This window comes from Pelecanus crispus, chromosome 4 (assembly GCF_030463565.1).
Source record: "Pelecanus crispus isolate bPelCri1 chromosome 4, bPelCri1.pri, whole genome shotgun sequence".
NCBI classification, from domain to species: Eukaryota; Metazoa; Chordata; class Aves; order Pelecaniformes; family Pelecanidae; genus Pelecanus; species Pelecanus crispus.
The window spans coordinates 27337691-27343321 of record NC_134646.1 but is presented as its reverse complement, the minus strand read 5'-3'; positions in this window follow the sequence as shown (position 1 = coordinate 27343321).

Sequence of the window (5631 nt, the reverse complement as noted above, 5' to 3'; positions counted from 1 at the left end):
CATATAGTTTGTCACAAGCCAAAATTTTAATTAAAATATCTGTTGATATGGGAACTATAACAGTCACCTTTGGGACTGGGGGCAGCTCTCTGTAGAGTGCTAATAAAAAAAAAAAAACAAACTACTGAACTTCAGTTGCATTGGAGGGGAATATTAAATATAGTACCTTTTCAGTCTGTGTAATACTTGAATCTCTCTTATTGGATTGAAGAATTTTATCTACTGTTTCAAGTATCCTGTGAGTGTGTGGTTATTGCTATGGTATGTTTTGAAGACATAATAACCACTGTTTGTGATAATATGTGCCTTATGTTTTATTCCTAAATCCAGAGATAGGAAAGAACATAATTTTAAAAACACAGAGTGCTGATAGTTCCCTTAGCATCAACTCTAATGAGCATCTTCTTGTGTGCAATCCAGCAGTTATCAATTCCAAGCCTAGAAGGGCTTGCAGAGTCTGGTAAATGCCTGAAATAAAGCCAGCAAATCTCTGTGCAGCAGCAGGGATGCAGGAGCAATCTTAAAACCTCCTGCACCTGCCATATGTGTCCAGTTGCTGCAGATCTGAGTATGAAAAGCTTGCTGGATACCTGTGGGAGGGCTAGGCATACTTGTGCTCCTGCTGCACATTATTATATCTGTGTCAACATATCATATCTGTTGCTAGATTTACATGGTGTTACTGACAAAACATACTCTGTTTGCGCTGCCTGTCAAAGGCCACCTATTTATTTTTTTTCCTAGATGGAGCCTTTTGCAAGACTGCAGAAGTGATGGGCAGACAGGTCTCTAGCTTAGCTACCTGGTAGTGTGAAGTAGCTGTAATGTTGGCTTAACCCATGACTGGAAGACTCCTCTGTTGACAGAAGGTCAACCGGCATGGCACTTCCAGTGCCTGAAAAGGCTTCTGCTTTCCTGTTCAGTGTAAGCACCCTTTCCTGAGCAAAAGTGAGTAGGCTGTAATGTTTCAACACACTAGGAACTCCTGGCTGCCGGAAGAGCTCTCTGAGCCCATATGAAGATAGGCGTGAACTGTTGTGTCTGGGAGGAGCCCAGGGATAAAAGAGAGCAAATGTGAATATGATATAAAACTTCCGCTGCTACAACCTCTCTTCTGTGAGCAGGCACAGCTTAGACTCAGGGCCAAGCTCTGCACAGCAGAGATCTTGCCATATAATTTGAGATGTGGTGGGGATGAGCGGGAATAACATAAAACAGAGTGACAGGGTCAGGTGGGGTGGATTTACATCAACTACCTTGTATACCTAGTTCAGACACATATGGTATTGGTTGCTTTCTATTGTTTTGTATTTTATTCTTTGCTTCCTGATTGTGGATAGTCTATCACACCTATCTGATCCAAAGAAATATAAGCTTTAAAAAGAAATGTTTCAGTATAAGGCAGAGAAGCCATCAGATCCCCACTGCAGAGATACGATACCAGTTGCTGAACCAACAACAGTACAGGCACAACTTCTCTGGAAACATCATCTGAGATTTGAATTTTCACCGACTTGAACAGTGATATGGTTTTGTGGTGCTGAAATTAGCATTGTATATAGTACCTGTAAAACTACTGTGCTGCTCTGAAGGGTATATTTGTCCCCCACCACGAGGTTAGCAGCTTTAGACATGAGGCTGCGTTTGGTGCTTTGTATACTAGCAGTCCCCTTTCTGACAAGCTGCTTCTCAGTGCTTCTTGAGACAAGTGTGTGTTTTGACAATTGTGGCTATAACACTGTTGTGTGAAGCTTTAAAAGATCAAGTTTGCTGAATGTGGATTTTATTGCCCAAGTGTTGGCAAAAAGTAGCCATTGGGATTTCATGGAAGATAAAACTTTCAAGTCTTGCAAGGGATGTGGACTGCAAGATGAAAAAAATTTTCTGGACATCTTAAGCATTTTTGACCTGTCTTTTGATGGCAATACTGATGCTGAATATTTGGATTATCAATCTGGAGTCAAAATTCCCCATGCCAACTTTGCAGCAGCCACTCCTTCAACACTGTTGGATGGGAGAATGTGAAAATGTGGTTGGCCAGATGAGTGATTGGGGGGGGGGGGGGGGGGGGGGGAGTATTGATATGAAGGAAACAATCCTAGAAGGTGTTAGTTCATTTGTTCCCTCCCTCTAAGAAAATGAAGGATGTAGTCCAGCTTCCCCTGTCATCAAGGGAAGTAATTCCAATAACTTCAAGCATTTCATAGATAGATTTGGGGCCTGGTTTAATTTCAAAGATAACAAAAATTTGTGCCAGGTGTTCTGTGGGTTTTTACCAGAAGCCCTAAAGTGGACAGCCAAAAGAACTTGGGGGACCAGCAGATTATACCTGAGAGGGAATTCCAAGTGGCAAAAATCAGCAAGCTCAACTCTTGCAGAAGCTATGGGCAGCACTGTAAGCTGCAGGGAGCTAAAATGAGCATTATTAACCTGACTGAAGTCAGATCTTTGTAAATGTATGGAGACTGTCTGAGGATCTTGGACAGATGTTTCAGATGTTAAAACAGGATAGGCTTTGCCTATCCTGACAATCTGTCACTGTGTGTGTTCAGTAGGCAAATAAGAAGGAATGCCAGCTTTTTTCATGTAAATCTCCAGGGATTTTTCTCTAGGGTTCAGAGCTCTGGCAAAAAGCTGTCTGCAGGAATAATTAAAATGGGAAAAAAAACCACCTCCACAAAATTTAAACAAACTATCCAGTGCACAAGCACAGCATATGTGTATCTTTGAATTCAACTTATCAGTGCTTAAAATTGGGGGGGAATCTATCCTTTAAAAAATACCTTATAAAATTAGGTATTTTGAGGCAGTCTAAAGGAGCACATGGGTGTGTGCTGGGAATTGGTCTCTATCCAGTATGCTTTACATGTATCTGTTGAAGGATACAATGCACTTGTATTATTGTACCGATTTCATTCTTGGATGATTTCCCCTTTGGCGTACTAGTGACAGTTTTTCATTGGTTATTCATTTATATTATTGATTAACACCTACTGGACCAATTTATTAGTCCCTCTGAATCCATTTTAAGTATCAGGATTTTCTAATGGAGAAATATCTCTTACAGAATACTAATATCACACTTGTAAAACATTCATTGGCTTAACTTATTGTACTGTGTATAACACAAACCAGAGCTCAACAAATAGATGTCCTTTTGTTGTAAGCCTCCTGTTTTTTTTGATATGGAAATGTTACCCAGAGCACAAGCGAAACCTATTCTCCTGCAAGACTCACGGGGCTTTTCCTGCCTGTCATGTAACTGTGTTAGGATTCCTCCAAGGAAAGAGCTTTTCCCCTGATTGGGTCTGTCTGCAGAAATAAGCACACCTGGTCTTGTTTGTTGCATTTGGGGAAAGTGTGGATATTGCCTCCGTTTGTGTCTTGGGGAGTAAATGGTGAACCAGGAAAAATGAGGCAGTTCTTTCACTTTCTCCTGGAATGAGTTAAGCAGAGAATGGTGCAAATAGGTGGCACAGTGAGAGATTTCCTCATGAAAATGCTTTTGCATCAAGGCATGGTAGCTCTGGGATGTAAAAGTCCAAACTGTATCTTCAGAAACACCATATGGGCTGATAATATTAAAGTACTCTGGTTAAGAAGCATGTGTTCCCTATTGTACTTCTTGGGGAAATCTTTTTGCACATCACTAGGTACATATATATATATATATATATAAAGTGTGTGAGTTGTCAAAACCTGGTGTGCACATACCAAAATTACCAATTAAAGGCTCAAATCCTGAATGGTGGTGGAATTCTACAAGCCTGCAAAGCTTAGAAGATATTGTTGTTCACTACATCTGTTAGCTCCTTTGGCCCATATTTTCCAGTAAATAGCCATCTAGTTTGTTTTCCACATTAGCAGATACAACTTGTTTCACTTACAATTTTCTACCTTTGCTACAGCTAGTGATTGATGCACTCTTGATGATTGACATATTTGCTTACAAGATTTTTGCATGATGCCTAGGTATATGGAGGGGGAAGCTGGGGGTCAAAAAAATAAGAAATGAATAAAGCCAGTGTCCTGAACTTCAAGTGTTTCCCTCCAGAATGGAGTAATACCAGAAAATGTCTTTCACTGCATTAAAACAAAGTCCTGTTCTTGCACCTTTCTAACCTGAAGTGCCTAAAACAAAAAATAATTTAAATTCAACAAAATAAAAGAAACGCTATAATTAGTGAAATAGCAATTCAGACAGAAAAAATAGTTGTGGAATTTTTATACTATAATCCTTCAGTAGTCCCTGGATCTCCTCCCAGTAGACCATGTCAGAATGGGACTTGTAGTTTACCAGGGGAACATAGCTGGAGAGAGTTCACAGTAAGGCTATGATTTAAGATGCAAACAGATGTTGGCCAGTGGTGTGGCTGCAGCAGATGAATAGGTGATGAATCAGGAGAGCTTTGCATAGTACAAAGGATAAATGTTGTCAGTGCAAGTTGTCCTGTTTCTCTTCTTTAAAGACACCTCATTTGGGATGTGCTCTTTTTACTGAATGAAATATAATGACTGTTTTCTGACTTGGTAACTACTTTGAAACTGGGTAAAGCATAGGCTGCAATTATGAATTAGAATTTACTGAAGCCGAGAATGCTGTTTGTGGTGTTATATTGCTTTGAAGCTAGACGTTTCATACTTAACACATTTCATGGGATCAAAAAATCAATTTTTATGTAACTGCAAGTGTGCCAGAAAAGTCACATGAACTTGAACTTAAAATTTATTTTTCAATGTCCTCTTTAGACAATGCTACGGAGTCATGTAGTTCAATGAGATTTGCAAAGCAGGAAACCTTTATGCTAAAACCTTTATTCTAGGATGTTCCATAACCTTCATATTCAGCCTCTTCAGAAACACCATTTTTTTTGCTCTCTGTGGGGTCCAAACAGAACTGAAGGAAAACTGAGGCCCCAGACTAGGGAGGAAAAGGGCTGGATTAATAAATGTCCATAGGCTGTGGAAAGAATTTGGTGCTGACTAGCGTTTTCCTCATGGGCCCCCTTCTGCAGTGAGAAACTGCATTTCACGGGGTATTTGCAGAAAGCTCCAGCAGAGCAGCTCCACAGAGTTACATGGTCTGGAGCATGCTATGAGAGCAATAAATGTTAAGCCTGGTATAGAGTGGAGGGGGTCAATGGAGATAGTGTCTGCTGCACCTTCTAGCAATCTGTGGATTATTTCCTTATAGAGAGATTGATGCATCCGAGTCATCTCTCCTGAGCGTAGACTTAAGTTATTTCCTTCTTCTTCTGCCTTTGACATTGCCCATTCAGTTCCTGCCACAGGGTGTGTGTGTGCATGCTGAAGAAATGCAGGAAGGTTGTCAGGTGGGCACAACGTACTGTTTTCTTCATGGGTTTTAGTGGAAGGCCCTAAGAAACTAAAAGGCATGGGTTCTCGTGACTGCAATGATTCATGCTTTCATTAGGGAGTATAAGCCCAGGCTCTGAGTAAGCAAATTAATTTTTATGTGCTAGTGACTATATAATTATTTGGTTTTACTAATGCTTTGGAGCTTGTACGAGATAAACTTCTAGTTTCTTCTTGCTCACATCTTTTCCCCCTGCTTGTGGAAAAGAGTGCTCAGAATGAATGTGTGGTGTGGTGAGTAAGTTTTCATTTAGT